The following is a 17,649-nucleotide window of genomic DNA, read 5'->3' as shown; positions in this document are numbered from 1 at the left end:
TTTCCTTCAGGCTCCCCTCATCCTCCTCTCCTCTCTTGCTCATTCCTGACTGTCTATCCACGATTCAGGATTGGTGCGCCTCGAACAATCTCTGCCTTAATGCCAGTAAGACAGAGATCCTTCTCATTGGGACCCTTGCCACTGTGTTTCCTCTCTCACTATAGCAGACCACCTTGGGCCCTCCTCCTTTGCCTTCCTGCGAGGCAAAAAACCTTGGTGTCATCTTCAACGCCACACTCTCTTTCTCTCCTAACATCTCGGACATCACCAAGAAGTCCCACTACCAGCTGCTCCTCCTCAAAGGGACTCTTCCCTTTCTCACTCTCCACCAGAAGCTCACTGTCTCTAAGCTGGACTACTGCAACAGCCACTTTCTCAATCTGTCTTCCTCTAGTCTACGTCATCTGCAAATACTCCAGAACAGGACTGCAAGACTTAGCCTTGGCCTCAAGCCCTGGGATTGTATTTCTCCAGCCCAGAAATCTCTCCACTGGCTGCAAGGATCAAGTTCAAGAACCTTTGCATTGCCCACAAGGCTTTCTGGGGCCAGTGCCAACACTAAATCCAATGCTCTCTTCCAAAATACCTTCTTTCTCTAACCCTTCACTCAGCTACCTCCAACTCTCTAAGGCTTAGACATTTCTCCAGGCAGAGAGTGGGGGTAGACCTCTCTCCTCTGCTGGTGCCTCCAACTGGAATGGCCTCCCTGCCCCTCTCAAACTTGAGGCGGACAACCTGAAGTTTCGGAAGCAGCTAAAAGCTTTCCTCTTCTCTGCTGCTTTCGCTCTCTCTCCCCCCCTGCTGACCTACCTGACCTACCTGTCTGCTGTACTGACTGGCTGCTTGGCTACCCTCAGAGTCTCTCTGAGTCCAGGCTCTTTCTTGATTGGTCACCCTTGCACTGCCTCCGGGCCTACCATGCACTTAGGGGCTGTAACTGTAACCCTGCAGTCCATTGTTCTCCTTGCACAACCAATAGCTGCTCTGCCCTGGCTGCACTTACTGAGAGCATTGCTGCCCTGTTTTCCCCTCCCCTCTCACTTGCACTTCCCTGCTCCCTTTTCCCTTGCACTTCTCGTTCTCACAATGACACAAGGCCTAGTGAGATCGTTTGTCTTGTCCTCCCTCTATCATCCCTCCCTTGTGTACACTTGTGTACAGGCGCATTATAAATGACTTGAATCACATCATATCATTTTATCACAGATGCCCAAAAAAATATACAATGCCGCAGTAAGAAATGGCTAGACTGGCAGCACCCAAATGCCAATCTAGCCAGGTAATTAAAGTTAGCAGGACTACTTTATCAGAAATGTCCAGTTAAAAGGAAGTCATACCAAACTGAGGAATGACTAGACTGGCTAAATCAAAATGCCTCTCTAGCCACTAATACCACATATCATGCCTGCTTAGCCTGGACATGGACAACCATTATGATTTATCACACAATCCTGCCCCCCCACACATCCACTCTCCCTCCCACCCACCACCCTTCCTCCACAATCAGCTCCTTGGCCCAGAATTACCTCTGCGTCCCTCTTCCTTGTCCCAGAGCTTTCGTATGAGGCTCCTTGCCTCATAGGTAAGTACTGGGATGAGCAACAGTGGGACTAGGAGTGATGAAGATTACAGGTAGCTAAATCAGGCATTACCTCCATGTGCCTCTACCTCTTCCCAGTACTTTTGTATGAGGCAGAGTGCCTCAAACACACGTACTGCCTCGTATATAAGTACTGGGACGAGGAAGAATAGGGCTAGGAGTAAGCAAGGCATTAAACACAAGTAGTAGCGCAACACCATTGAGTTGACTGGGCTTCAGCACTACCCCCCCTGACATTTTGGGCTATATTGACTCAACTTGGCTAACCTTTAGAGCAGTTGCCAGACCGAACAGGACACAGATTTTAAACGGCACCTGGTTTTTGCTGTTAACAAGAACCCAGCAATTACCAACGTAAAGCATTTCACTGTTAGTACCTGCATTCAAATGCCACATTGTTTAGGCGATTGAAATCGTGATGTGGGTTTAGTACTTGCATGCCAGGGGAGTGATTGGAAGGGTAGAGAGGGAACAGGAGACTTATAGGAGAGAGTTAACTGCTTGTAACATTGAATCTGCACTAGAATAGTCTCATTAAAATGCGTAAATAATTTGGATGCGCCCACACAAATAAGTTTCCCCCTCCCCACCGCATGTGAAGTTAGCGCCTCTCCCAACATTTGAAGGGTTAGCCCCCCGAAATGAAGATTTTCTTGTGCCCCTGTACACAAGCACACACACCATTCACCTTATACACACCCAGTCATCCACACATTTAAGTGTGCACCCGTCACCATACACTCACACAGGTAGCCACCTATACATTTATGTGTGCACCCTTTCACCATGCAGGCACACCCCCACAGCCACCCATACATTTAAGTGTGCACCCTTTCACCATACACACACAGGCAGCCGGCTATACATTTGAGTGTGCACCCTTTCACCATAGACTCATAAACGCACACCTCATTGAGTTGAGGGGGGGCCCTATTACTTAAAAAAGAAATTGGGGCTCATTACGGGTCCAGCGGTAACCGTGCCGGTGCTACCGGCGGGTTGCCACCAGACCCATAAAAAATTACTATGGCCTGACTTCCCGGTGCCACCGTGCTATTTCAAGTCCGGCGGCTGGGAAATCAGGTGCCGGTAATTTCGTTAAACCCCAGACTCCACGGGAATGGGGACACAGAAGCACCTGCACCATTGTTAACGGTGCCAGTGCTTCCGTGACAGGTCTGCCTACCGTGGCTGCTGGGCCTGGCAGGGTCAGACCTGTCGGGCACGGCAGCCCCACCAGGCAGACCTGTAATATGCCGGTCCGGAAACAACAGTGCCTGTAAGCTTACCAGCACCGTTGTTTCCGGACCGGCATGGTCAGAACGAGCCCCATTGTTTCTTTTTTAAGTCACTATAACTTCATTAAGAAATTATTTCAGTTAAGGACCGAACCATAATCAAAATAATTTCTTTATGATGGCTGAGTGGCTTCAAAAACAAACAATTTCTTTTTGAAGGCATAGGGTTCCCCACCCCCCCCCCCCACCCCATGACATGGAGGCCTCCAGCCTAGGGTCTTCCATGTCATGGGGTACGGGGGCCCTCAGACTTCAAAAAGAAAGTTTCTTTTTGTAGTCACTCTGCCTTCATAAAGAAATTATTTCTGTTACAGAAATGTTCTTTATGAATGCAGAGTGAATTTCAAAAGAAACTTTTTTTTTTTTTAGAATTTTTTTTTTTTTTTTTTTTTTACTGGGGCCCCCTCCCAGCCATGTGCTGGTGGGGCCCCCCACACCCCGGGCCCCCCCGCACCGCGGGGGCTGCGGGGGCCCCTGTTACGCCAGTGCCTCCAAGCTAAGTGCTGTTCTAGAAACGTGAGTCCTGACTAGCCCTCTCTCACTTTCTCTCTCTCTTTGGTTTCCTCCTCATTATTATCTCTTTCCTCATCCTCTTTTATCTGTGTCTCTTTCTCCTCAAGGACCCGTAACACACTATTCTTTTCCTCCTCCACTCCGTTCTCCTTTTCTCTGGTCTTCTTCGCTTTCTTTCTGGTGATCTGTTGCTTCCACTCTCTCTCCAGCTCGTATCTCCTCATCTTTCTGGTTCCTCTCATCCTCATCTCATCTCTATGGTTCTTTCCCCCACCATCTCCTCTGTGCTTCATGCTCATGAGTGCTCCTTTTCTCCTGTGGTACCTCCTCGCTGCATCCTCTCTTTGATGGTTCCTGCTTCTCTTCTTAGCTGCTCCTCTTCACCTTGGTTATCTCATTTGCTCCTCTCTCACTGAAAGTCGCCTCTGTGTTCTACTCCTCTCTTTTTATTTCGCCTTCTTGCACCTAACTCTCTATACATTTCTCTCCTCCTCTTCAGCTCCTTCACTCCTTCTCTCTCCAACCTTCTCTTTTCCTTCTCCTCTGTTCTACTCCTCTCCTCCTGCTCTAAAATTCCCTGTCTTCTATCTCACACCTCCAACTTCTTACTCCCACATCACCCCCAGACTCACTTCCTCTTTTATAATTGAGCAGGCATGCCTGCTGATTTGTTAATGGTTGACATGATTTCAACTTGAAAGAAGCAGTGAGCAAGCATGATGATGGCCGTATTGGAAGAAGCAGTGAGCAAGCATGATGATGGCCTAACTTGGAAACAGCAGTGAGCAAGCATGATGATGGCCTTTCTTGGAAGAAACAGTGAGCAAGCATGATGATGGCCTCACTCACCAGGGGACTACAAACTCTCCAGCTACATAGAATTGGTCAGTGGATTTGCAGATCACTCAAAGTATGTTTGCGCACTGCCCCCCATTTTGGATATTGTTTCTTCTCTGTTGCAGGGGCTGGAGGATTGCAGCTCAAGGAGTACCTTTTTGGATTTGCCAGGAATACAAGGGGCCTCCTCCTCAGTGTGGATGCTGCAAACACTGGCATTCCTGGTTTGCACGAACAAACATTGTCCGTGTTTTCTGCCAAGCATTGCCTTTAAAACCAGCCCTTCATGTTAATGTCCTGAGCTCTGAAAACACCCAAGGAAGTAGGTGATTAGTCTAAGGCTAAGGTGCTGTAACGCATTATCCTCCTGCGGAGGCACTGTTGGACCTCGACCACCTATGCTATGTTTCTCACTGCCTGAGTATACAAGGCTAGGAGGAATCCAGTAGAGGGAATGGGGATAAGGAATGTTGTATTCTAGATTTCATGAACCCCTTTCATGGAATTATTTAGGAGTGGTGCTGTTAAGCAAGGGATTCCCCTGTAATGATTCCCCTGCAATGTTTAAAAAAGAACAAATGCAATAATAAAACTAAAACATAGGAAACTATGCAGGCTGTTTTTTCTCTACTTCTTTCCCTTTAATCCTGCTCCCACCCTCTCAAATTCATTGATTCCTGGAGTAATGGGGAAGACCAGTTTCAATCAATCCAAGACAGTTCCATCACTGTCGGTGGCTGAATAGACCAGCTGTCACAGGCTTGAGAAATGGGTATCAAGAAGAAGCCTTGGTACATCACTGTGATGGTTGTTCAAGACCCTACCTTGTTTCCTCCAAGGTAGAAATAAATGTCCAAAGTGAACTTTCCAGTTTTCCTCACTGGTGGGAAACACCACTTCAAATCCCACAAAATCCTAGAATATTTGTTCAGTAATGTAATGTTCCAGTCCCCACTTGCTAACTAATAAACTGCAGTTTAGAATCTGAAGACTGGGAGGGATGGGAGAGTTCACTCTATCAAGATAGCCATTGTTAAGTCTGACTAAACTCTTAGATGCTCCAATGCATCGTTGAACAGGTTCTTACTTGTAATTTTTTTCTACTTTCTTTCAGGTAGCTGGTTGGATTGATTCCAGACAGGAGGGGGCAGCAAAGAAACAGGGTCTGATCTGGAGTAGGTTGCAGGTAAGCGTGTGCTAATAGTTACAACTCTAAGCATTGTCATCAGACACAAATGAACAGGTCAGTGGAACGAGGAAGAAAAGACCCTTGGACCATGTGGGGAATCAAATCACACAGATCAATTCTGATTACACACCTCAATTTGTTTCAAAATGTTCATTTTAGTTCAAAACAAACACATATAAATGTCTGCTGGAAGACACAACACAGAACCAGCGTTTTAGCATTTCTCAGGCAATATTAATTACAAACAGTGTTTTTCCAAGGTGGATTGCTTGGATTCAAGTACACAGAATATACATAGTACAAATCCTACTGTCAAGGTAAGGCAAGACAGGGGTCACAAACGGATAAACAAATATAACATGGAGTACAAATCAACACAGCTACACAGAAAACAGTGAGTATTTTACAGCAGTGTGACTAAATGGTCAATGGTCTACACCACAGAGTTTCGACCCTTCTGGGGCTGGAATATAAGCCTTTCATAAAATGGGCCTTCGTCAGGACAAAAGATTGGGACGTCTGGGTTTTGAAACAAATTGAGGTGTGTAATCAGAATTGATCTGTGTGATTTGATTCCTCACGTGCTCCAAGGGTCTGTTCTTCTTGTTCCACTGATCCGTTCATTTGTGTCTGATGACAATCTAGGCCTTCTGGGCAGAATAGGGCCACAACCAGGAGCCCTTCTGTGTAAAACTCTAAGCATTGGGCATTGTTCTGCATGTGGTTTAAATAGAACTTGAAGAAACATGGGTCCTGTGACTTCCCCAAGTCTCCCCTGATTACGCAGACTTCTGGGAAGTGTGGCCCCAGTCTCCACTGCCTCCAGCTAATCACCAGAACACTTCAAAGACCTCTACATGGAACCCAAGGGGCTAAACAGAGATTTGACCAGGGGCTTCCTATCGCCAGGTTGGGGTTTTGAAGAGCTGGACAGGTTAGGGTTCTATTTATATTAAATATTCCTACACTATGTTAACAATCACATTGAATGGACACCAAAGCTAAGGCACCAGAGAGGAGAGGCAACGTCTGTGGTGCCTGGCACACAGTGACCCACTAACCAAAGACCCTTTAAAGGGACTTTACCAAGTCAATGGCAGGTGAGTAGCTAAACGTCAGGTGATAATGCACCATTTGGCTATCATATCAGTCCGAAGGCAACTGCTTAAAATCAGGTGGTAATGCGCCACTTGCTGTAAGAGAAGCTAGAGGTGATTAGCCATGCTTCTGGGGTCTAGGGTGCTTGATGTGGACATTTTGTGTGGCTGCCCTGAAATCATGAACAATGCTTAATTTCTGTTGCTTGTATTAACAGTGAATGATCTCACGTCACAATTGGAGATTTCTTGTTGAGGACTAACAGCAAACCCATTATGATCTAAACGTGGGGGTGTCATTCTAACAGGCAGGTGGTGTCTCTGTGTTGTTGGGGAGGTTTCCCTTGAGGGAGTAGGACCACTAGGTTCCACTTTCCATTCACATGGTAGCAGAGGGGGTAACATAAAGATTGCAATTTACTTATTGATTTGAATTTATGACTCCCACCTATAAATCCAAGGTCCTATAGCTTAACCACTTTTGACCTTGTCCCATACTCTTTGGGAAAGTTAATTTAACAACTTCAAACCACTGCCTTTCTAAAACTTTAGAATGTCCAGGCCTATGGGGCCAGAGGTCATCTGAGTACTAGGTGGCAACTATAGAACTATGAAAGGTGGTTGACGGAGAAGCTTGAGGGACCCTCCAAGTGCTTCCACTGGGGCATGCACCATGGAACAGGTGGTGGAACCTGGTCTCTTGAGGTCGCCCCATTCCCATCATCCAGCCTTCAACATAGTACTTCATCACAGTGCCTATGAACATCTGTAGCTCCTGCTGAGTCTGATGCCACAGTACTTTTATCAATTGTGCAAGAATAAAATAGATGCCGCGAATGAGGGAGGACAGAAGTTCCTTTTGTGCTATTGTGCCAACATCATTTTTGAGAGTTGGATGTCAGTATGAGTTCCCCATTGAAAGGTAGGAACACATCTTAAGTGTCCTAGCAAATCGGTTGTTAAACCAGTGTATGGAATATTGAATGTAAATGGAACTCAGTTTATTGAACCAAACACAGTGCACTTGGCTTGTTCACTTCTATCAGTAAAAACCTCTCCAAGGTTGCAGGGAGGGAGATGGTAAGAGGAGACACGTTTATTCTACCTTGCCTATTGGACAAAAATAATGCACATTCTACATAATTACACCAGTAATCTAACCCCATCCTTAAACTTGTATATGCACATTACTCTCTGTAATGTGCACTTTATTGGAAAGATGTGTAACCCAATTGTCTTTCTACAACCATATGCAATGTGCCATTGTTCTTTTTTCATTGGAATTGTTTCTATGCACCTTTCAAGTAAATTCTTTGTGCTTTCAAAAGTGCAAGAATGGACAAAAGTGTCTTTCAAAAGGAATCAAATAATGTGTGTGTTCAAATGACTAACATTACAGTCAGAAGTGGGAGAAAAGCATTGCCATTGCAATTGTGTCCCGAGAACATAAACTTAGAGCAGATCCTTATTACAATATATGCTTCTGAGGCTCAGTTACCAGGGCATAGGATCATTCTCATGACCGGAGATCAGCCTTTTGCCAAAGACAGACCTCCCATTTATCAATAACATCAATGAAGGTAGAAGTGAACATCCATATGAACATTCAGAGTGTGTCCAAGCCAGCCCCACAGATGAGGGGTGTATCGGACACTTTTACTCCCTAAAAATAGGCAAAAAATACCCAAAAATAAAAATAGGATTACAGATACTCCCAACAAAAAATATGAAACGGGTGCATAGGACCTTGTTCCCCTGTTTTCACCGACACAGCTGGATATGTTTGGAACATTAGTGCACATATACCAGAGGAAGAAACTACTATTAGTGCCTAATCAGAAGAAGTATACATGCATCTTTTAATGTGTATGAATAACTAGGCGCAAATGAAGATTACTACAAAAACATTTCAATGTTCTAGTTAAAACATGTTTTTATTTGCTTTTAAATACTCCCATTGGGAATTGGACTTACGTTTGTACTCCCTAAAATCATTTTACTTCCAACTTTAAAAAAAACTAGGCAATAAAATACTCCCACTTCAAAATCCTATCTGGAACACTGGCCCCAGCAATAAAGTATCATCTGTTCATCTTTGTTTTCATGACTTGGAAAACAACTCAGCCTTGAGGAAATGATTACTCAGAGCACCAAATAGCTCAAATGGGCCTCCATGTCAAGAAATGTCCATTTGAAACTGCACAAAATGTAATTTACAAATCTACTATAACTTGCAACAGTTTGGTAATTTGAGAAAGCAAAGACATTTTTGGATTTCGCAGAGTATGCCACACAGTATAAGTCTAAATATGGAATATTAATGTATATCAATTATTAATAAATATACATCATTTAATTACTTTCTCATCTTTCATTCTTTGTGGAAAGTAACATGATTACAAATCCAGGAATATTGGCGGTTTGAAACAATTAAACAAAAGTTATGGGAGAAAAAAGGATTTGAGTGCAAATCTAACCAGAACCTCCCCTCATCACATTTCTAAATATCTTTGACCTATCCTAATAAGGGGGTGTATCACTAAGAGTGCCAGCATCTGAAGGGAACCAATGAGGAAACTCGTCCAATGAAAAATCGCTATATCAGAGGACACTGAATGGCATGATTTAGCATCTAATCAAACCCAAACACACAGGAAATAGAGAGCTCTAGTATTCTTGCAAGTCTGGAGATGAGGAATCCTATGCGGCTGGAAGGATGCCGAAGTAGCATACTTCCTTATACCTAATGGGAGGACCATGTAAGAATGTTTTCTTCAGAGGAAACCTGATGCAGCTATTTGCCTAAATAGGAGCAGATTCCAGAATGATTTTTAAAGCTAACAGCCGATACCAGGAGGGAAGCCGACTGGATGAGTCTATCTGGAGCTGTTAGATGTCCAAAATGTCCTGTGCTTTAAAAGACAAACCCAGAAGTGAGTATAAAAAAACCCAGTACAATTAGATATATGTGCTCAGAAATCCTTTACAACTGGGCCACTGAATGGGGTTGGGCTGTAAGGTAGGTAATTGGGGAAGTGATTTCAAATAAAATGCCATAGCATTTTCAGTGCAAAATAAACATCTGACAAGAGCCAAAGAAATTGAGGACATGATTTAAAATAGAATACCATCGAATTTTGGGACAGAATTCATGTTGTTTTAGGACAGTAGCCAAGGAAATCAAACACCATGTGTTCACAGGTATACACCATTTCACAGTTTACAGAGGGTTATTTAACTCTTGACCTGTGGAAGCCATGGATACATAAAACAAATTCTTAGTGCAGCCACACCATTCTAGTGGGATGCAAGGGAGATTAGCTTGTCCACTTCCCAGGAAATTGGACTAAAGTTAGACTAATTTAAATTACAATTGAAATCTTTCTAATAACATTGCACAGAGAAAGTGGACACTAAATGAATGGGGGTTAGTTCCTATTCATTCAGAATATTATAGTTTCAGGCTTGTTTAATTTTATATGGGAATCAATATTTTGTGCTCTCAAAAAATGAAAGTACAATTTCCCAAAGCATGTCGATTAATTACTATTGTTGCCCACCAACATTAGCATTTTACATACATGCCTACACTAGAGGCCAACAGCACCATATATATATAAATATAAATAATTACATGGCCTACGGTAGCGGCCAAGTAGTTATGGTTAAGTTGCTAAACCCATAGGAAGAGCACTTTTTGGGTGGCTTATAACTTCCCTCACCTTGGACGAATCCTCATCAAACTTTGCAAAACAAGTATATGACCCCCTCTGAATTATTTTGCAAAGTTTGGTAAGGTTTGGTCAAGGGGGGGCAAAGTTATAGGGGGATCCCAAAATAAAAAAATTTCCCATAGACATAATGGGAAAAAACTTTGCTCACACCTACAACCCAAATGCTGGACGGATTTTCACCAAATTTGTGGCAGGAGCGGCGGCTTAGTCCCTTTTGTTAATTTGGTGTAAATCCGTCCAGTAGTTTTTTTAAATGACCAAAATGTAAGGCAAAAAATTGTGTGATATCTATGTCCGGCCGCGGACTCACTTCCCCGTTCGGCCCGCGGACTGGCCTCTGATTGGCTGTACTGACCACGGACTGGCCTCTGATTGGCCAGAAAAATTCACAGACTTTTGCAAACATCGGGACGCGGCTGCCGATTGGATGGTGAGAAAATGTGAAATGTGTCGGTTCCCCTGAAACTCCCGCCATCTTGGATTCACAGACTTTTTTGGGGTCCATGAACAGCGCGGTGAAAACATTAAAAAAAGCAGCATTTCACTTGTCAAACTCAACAAACAATCTCTGGGGATGTGTGGGGGGATGAGGATTGGATTGGATATGGCCATAAGAAGCCAAAAAATGGGTTGTTTCACCCCCCGAAAGTCCGCGAACACTCCAGGTGTCCTGGGGCAGTCCTGTGGTGTTCACGAACACTTCAGATGTCCTATGACATCTGTTAGGACATCTGTACCTATTTCTGTATGACAGGCTTGGGGAAAAGCAGTTTGTGGATGGCTTATAACTTTTGCGCCACTCAATGAAACTGCATGTAATTTTGCAATTTTATTCTAGAACTAATCCTGAATCATTTTGCAAGGTTTGGTGGGATTCTGTCAAGAGGGGGCAGAATTAGAGGGGGGGTCCCAAAATATTGTAAATGCATATAAATGTGGTGTCATTTAACGAATCTGCACAACATTTGGCAAAACGATTTTGGATCTAGATATAAATGGTTTTCTAAAGGTTGGTGGGATTTTCTCAAGAGGGGGTGAAATTAGAGGGGGGGTCTCAACATTTTTAGATGGCTTATAACTTTGTTGCTATTTGACGAATGTGGACAAAAGTTTTGAGAAAGATTATAGACCCAACCTTCAATGTTTGTGTAAAGACTGAATGGATTTTGTAAAGTGGGGGCTAAGTTATATGACTATTTTATGTACATACATTTTGACACTTTAAAAAAAAATAACATGGCCGGATTTCGAGCAAACTCGTGAGGAGCATTGGCAAGCACTTTAAAGCATGGTTTTGTAAATGTGCCCGTGTTTTATTTTTTGACAATAATGTAGGTACAAAAAATAGTCATATACCTTTGGTGACTGAGGTATAGCCTGTGGCCATGGGCAGTAGCCAGATTGTCTGGGTCATGACATAAGGTCATGATGCAGACAATCTGGCTACTGGCCATTACCGCTAGGGACGAGAAATGTTGTTAAAGTGGCTATGTCTACCTGGGACCGGCTATGTGGTAAAGTTATTCAAAAGTAGGATAGGTTTGAAAGAGAAAAAAAGTGCTTGTGATAATATGTTCATATGGTTTTTTAGGCTGCCATGGCAAGGGAAAAGGGGCTGTGTACGGAGCCCCGCCTTCTCTTTCCATGTTGGCTGTCTTGGAAATGGATTTTCCTTGCTACAGCGGGACGAAAGAAAATTGGGAAGAAAAATCTATGTTTTAGCACCCTGGGTTCCCTCTTTGGGAACCAGGGGTACTAATGGACTTTATCCCCCATTTCAGGGGCTCCAATGGACGATAATGGTCCGTAGCCCTCCTTATTTATTTATTTATTTATTTATAACACACCAATGCCCGCAGACATCAGGCTGTGTGGTTACAGTATTTGTTGAGGAAAATGAGGTGGAGGAAGGCAGCTTACTACTTGCTGAGAAAGGAATAACCTTTTTGAGAGCATTGCAGTCATTGGATTTGGTGTGGCGGCGCATGGAGGTGGTCCCGTAGGAGTACTGTCCAGGTAGTCTGTGACTGAGTACTCGGTGCATTTCACTTTGGTAGCTTTAGCCATTGATACACTCCCAACAGTAGCAAAGAACTGGCACACCCATGATAAGATCTTGGTGCTAGAAGTAGGCACTTCCTCTACCTCATCTTCTTCATCCTCTTCATTGTCTTTGAAAGTACTGTGCTTTTTTTGTTGTGAAGGTCCTCCAGCTGGTGGTGGTGGTGGCTCCTGGGGAGGAGGGATGGCAATAACTGATGCCATTTTTAAGATAAATTGCAGTTTTGATAAAATTCTTCCAAGTATGTACTGTGTACTAGATTGGTAATGGATAATGAGTACAAAAAGGTGTAGGAGGGGTGCAACGGAAATTTTGAAGTTGAAAGTTCCTAGATCAGTAGAAAATGCAGTTCCAAACTGTCCGGATCTTATCGTGAAGTGCGGACGGGTTCTCGGACACGTCATCATGCCACGCGCCAGCATATGGTCATGTGGCACTGTCCGGAAGGTCGGCAATGAAGTCAGATGTTCGTGGATGTCTACGGATGCAAAACTAGTTGAAATAATTGCAAAAAGTGTGTAGAAGTGTTAAAAATGATTCAAGAAGATGGGAAATGGCAGAGTTTTAAGGTGACACTTTGTAAATTGGACACAAATATTGTTATATTTGGTAAGTATGATATAGTAAGTTGTAGGAAAAGAGCATGCACTGGTAAAAACCCATCAAATTCACTGAAAAAGCGTTGTTAAAGGGACGTTATGGTTAAGTTGGACTAATAAAAACCTATGAAATTCAATGAAAAAACTTTGTTAAAGGGACGTTATGGTTAAGTTGCACTAATAAAAACCTATGAAATTCAATGAAAAACTTCAAGAATAAAAAGTCACCTACCTGGCAACTTTTTCACAGCGACATTAACACATGGAACCTGATAAAGCTCGTGCCGATCCTGCACTTCTTCTGCACTGGAACATTCCAGCACTCTGTGAGCCAGCTGCATGGTATCTCCAACCTGCCCTATCCATGCCTAGCATGCTGGTAGAGGAGATACCTAAGGGAGAGATTAGTATGGGCCAACACAGAAGGAAACCATTTTAGCTAGGCCTGTGGCAAAAGGCCTGCTTCCAGTGGGAGGGATCCCCTCCAGTAAAGCACAGGATACAACAGGAAGGTGGGTTACTGGAAAGTAAGCCCACAGAGCCCACCAGAGAAAATGTTGAGAGGTTAGAGGTTTCTCAGGAGGTGAGGCTCTTCCTCCTATAGTTGGGGTGTGTAATTCCCCTAGTTGTGCATCCTAGTATCAAGATAGGGGTCCCAGAAGAAAACTACTGCAGGGGTCTCCCTCTCTGTCCAGATTGACAGAAGTTAGGCATGCATTCACATACTCCAGAGTTCACTTTTAGAAGTGGACTCATTTGTACCAGAAGAAAGGCCTACTTACTTTAGCCCTTTGACCCTGGAGACCTCAGGCAGTAAGTGTAAATTGGTGGTTGCTGATCACAAAACCATATGCCTTGAATGCAACCCAGAGAATGACTGCCAAGTAAGGCAGTAATGCCATACTGAATAACAGTCTCCGAAGTAGCTCCTCTTCTGTAATCAGTAGTGGTCAGACCCAGTGGAGGGAGAGTGAAGTGACCTGTCAAGTGTCACTTAGTTGCAATCCACAAGAAGGTGGTCTGGGAAAGAGCACTGTCAGATCTCTCATAAGTAAGATTGGAGCCCTCAGTGAGCCCCAGGGAAGGAGGTGGGACCTTCTCCTGTCAAACCTAATTAATACAACCCTGAACACATGTGAGTGGTCTGGGCCTTGCCATGTTTCAGACCTTGTCAAGGGGAACTATTCAAAAGGGCTTGGGGGACCTGTCCAGTTTACCATAAAGTTTCCTATGGATAGTGTGGAGGAGTCCATCTTGGGAGATAGAATAGGAGCCCTGTGTCTGGCTATAAAGAGGGAGCCAGAGAAATCTCTGTGTCTCCCTGCTCTATGCCAAAGCAGCCCTTCATATGGCTTCAGTGAGGATAACCTAGTGTCTCCTCACCTGACCTCACATCAGCAAGGTGAGCTGGAGATTTTTCTGAGGAAATCTCCCCACATATTGTCACTACAACACTCTATAACAGATTGTTATAAACCAGACTGTATTCTGGGAGTTAGTGAACCCACCAAGTTTGGGTGTTGTGATGGTTCAGACCAAACAAGAAGTTCTGACAGTTGGTGTGAGATCCACCCTGTGTTGGAAGAAAGAGCATTTGAGAACTCTAGCTTTATAGAGTCCAGTTCTGAGAATCTGGTGCGACATACAGATAAAGGCAGTTTGGGATTCTGTATGGACACTAGAGCTCTGTATTCTGTCCCCAACAGAGACACACTCTTCACTTAGAGGTAACAACTTAGTGCATCAGCTCTGTACTGAAATGTACAGTTGCCTTTATGATCTCTCTGCAGGGTGTTGCAACATATCCTTTGCAGTATATGCTGAGGAGGAGACCGCAGTTTTAGCCTTTTCAGATCCTTACTTCAATTTCTGGACTTCTGGATTGGTGGCTGCAACTGACACCTGTTAAATGAGATTAGTCCCTGTTCTGAATGGGAAAATGGATCTCAGAAATACATGTCTGGATGACATGGCAGATTCAACTCCCACTTTGAAGGAACTGGGAATGACTCAGGAGAGTGGGTGTCAGGACCTTCATCAGGCCAACTTGTTCAGGGAGGCAACCAAGTATCAAACTGAACATGAGCCAATGGCCTTCCTTGAGCTTAAGGTTGGTGTATGTGGGGACACGATGCAACCTCTGGTCAGTGAAGTACTTCATGTACACAACTGGGCAACCCCCACTACCCAAGCCCAAGTGAGGCCTTTACTGGGCCTCACTGGGAAACACAGGAATAAGGTGGCAGGCTATAGCAATATAGCTGCCACTTTGACTGCCTTCTCATAAGGGACCTAAAGAATTCTTATGGACCCTTGAGTGTGAGAAGGCTTTCACTGGCCTGAAATAATCCTTAGGTCAGGACGCTGGGTTAAGGGCACCTGATTGGAAGATACCTTTCTTAGTGAAGACAGATGCCTATGGCACTGGGACGTTCACAGCTTGATGACAAAGGTGAGGAACAACCTATATGTCACATCTACCAGTTTAGGCGTGGAAACCCCAGATGGCCCCGGGTGGAAAACAGATGTTTTTCCATCATATGGTGTTTTAGGAAGTTGAGGTCCTACCTCCATGGGACGCACTTCACTGTGTATGCTCACCCTAAACCTTTGAAGTAGTTGGTGGATATTAAGGGAGACATTCCAAAGTGGTTCAGGTGGTTCATGAGTCTGCATGCCTTGAACCTCACTATTGGGCATAGGCCAGATCCCAAATGTAGCAATTCTGATGGGCTGTCCAACTGGGATAACTGACTTGAAGAGAGTACCTATCCAGGGGTGGATTAGTTCCCCCTGTCCCTAGTTATGGGCGGTGGGGGTGAGAGTGTTAGGAAAGATTTCTCTTTACTGCACCTTTCTTTCCTTTTTTGTGGACCCCCAAACATTTTGCTTTTATTTTTGATCCTGACCTGTACCTTTTACAGTGCAGTGAAGCCTTAAGCATAACTACGCTGTATTTTGCTCATCTGTTGTGGGGAAACTGACATGTCCTTAATGCTGTCAGTACTGGGAAACATTGATTCCCTTAGTCTTGCAACTTTGTTACTAGTTTTAGTAACTTGTTATCACTTGTGGTAACAGTTATCATTCTACAAGGCATCGTACAATGCAGTACAAACGGGTACACTCTTTTGTTTGTACCCTAGACTAACACCCAAAATAGTTTTTTGTTACTCTAGGTGTGATAAACAGACAGGCTGGTGGCAGCAGTGACTTTTGACAATTTTATGGTGCTTTTTGCTTTAGCCTTACTGTGTTTACCACGTTTGGGTACTAACTGTGGCTAGTGTCCTAACATGGCCGTGCCACATGGTTTTTCGCTTGTCCTTTGGCCATCTTGTTCTTTAGCCTTCTTCCTGGCCTCCCCGGCCAGGAAAATCCTTATATGGACTTCTAGTGCTGAGGAAAGCAGAGGCTTTTGGCAGGCTACTGAAGGGCTGTGTGTGTTTGCTGGCAGGATGTGTGCTGACACTGTCTGGTTCCAATCCACAAACTGGTTTCAGTGTGTCTCAGTGTTATGCATAAGTGTTTCCGCCAGTGGTCCTGATTGGACCACTGCTGCTGTGTGCCAGTGGCTAGTCCTTCGATTGGCTAGTGGGAGCTTCGGCTCTTACCTGGCTTTTAGGATAAGAAGAGGACCCTGCACCCATTCTTCAGAGATATTGAAGTAACCTAAAGGAGCCAACACTCCTGTCCAGCTGTAAGACCTGTGCAGAGACTGGGGACCTGCTGAAGGAGGCCTGGCAACCAACTTCTGCTGCTGTCCTGGTGGAGCCCTGTCTTGCTCGTGATCTTCAGCAGACCTGATGTCTTCTCGGTACCCTTCGAAGAAGAGCCATCGGAAGTGTCCCGGGACCGTCCTGTGGCTGACCAGCTCTGAGTTTGGGCTACCGTGCTGCCGACATCACCGTTCCGATTTGAGGCCTGGAACTTGGAGGATCCTCGCCTTGTCCTACAAGACTTACTGCAGCGACATTTCAGAGTCATAGCGTCAAGGGGACCTGAGATAGAAGAAAAGTCACCACTGTCCAAAACAGCTTACCTGCCTTGAGTCCAGCCCTGAGAGGGATCTTGCATCGTGCTTTTCTGTAATCTGCATCCCAAAGTCCTTGCACCAGCAAAAGACACCGACTGGAGATCAGCTCGAGCCTGCAACCCCTGCAAATCAAGGACTGAGGCTGATGGCAGGAAAACCAAACTCTGACCTCCTTCCATTGACCTGCCAAGTCCTGGGAAGAATATGAGTACGGGGGATAAGTTACAGTGGTTCTTACCTGCCCCTAAACTCCCTTTTAACGTTATCCTAACTTTTACAAAACGTTTACTATACTTCGGTTGTACCATAGCTTAGAGGTGCAAGCAATCCGAAAGTTGGGGACACTTCTATTCGTTAGAATACATTGTCCTCTAACCCTTGGAACTATTCACTGGACCCCAGAGACCATACTTTCATTTTTTCCTTCATCACAAACTGTGTCAGAACTTTCCTGAACCTTTGGGCATAAGGACCCAAATAACTTAGGTAAGGACTTTTGAAGTTAGGGTTAACTCTCTGTGGACTTGAAGTACATAACCCAATCTGCACTTTCTTTTACAGGGGTTGGATTTTTGTTATGCCCTACTTCAGTGACTGTATATATGTAATCTATTATTAATGTTGTGTGATATTTCTACCTGTTAGTCATTTTCATAGTGTTTTTTGGCCATAAATAAATAACTG

General features: G+C 44.3%; 1 protein-coding gene across 2 annotated transcripts in view; it reads right to left on the bottom strand.

The window, feature by feature from the left end:
* The window catches only part of NECAB1 (N-terminal EF-hand calcium binding protein 1), a 1,669,886-nt gene that overhangs the window by 322,911 nt on the left and 1,329,326 nt on the right, over nt 1–17,649 (bottom strand). The gene's annotated exons all lie outside the window — the stretch shown is intronic.

Source organism: Ambystoma mexicanum, chromosome 5q (assembly GCF_040938575.1).
Source record: "Ambystoma mexicanum isolate Mex_15411 chromosome 5q, UKY_AmexF1_1, whole genome shotgun sequence".
In the NCBI taxonomy this organism is placed as follows: domain Eukaryota; kingdom Metazoa; phylum Chordata; class Amphibia; order Caudata; family Ambystomatidae; genus Ambystoma; species Ambystoma mexicanum.
This window is presented reverse-complemented; position numbering and strand designations above follow the sequence as displayed.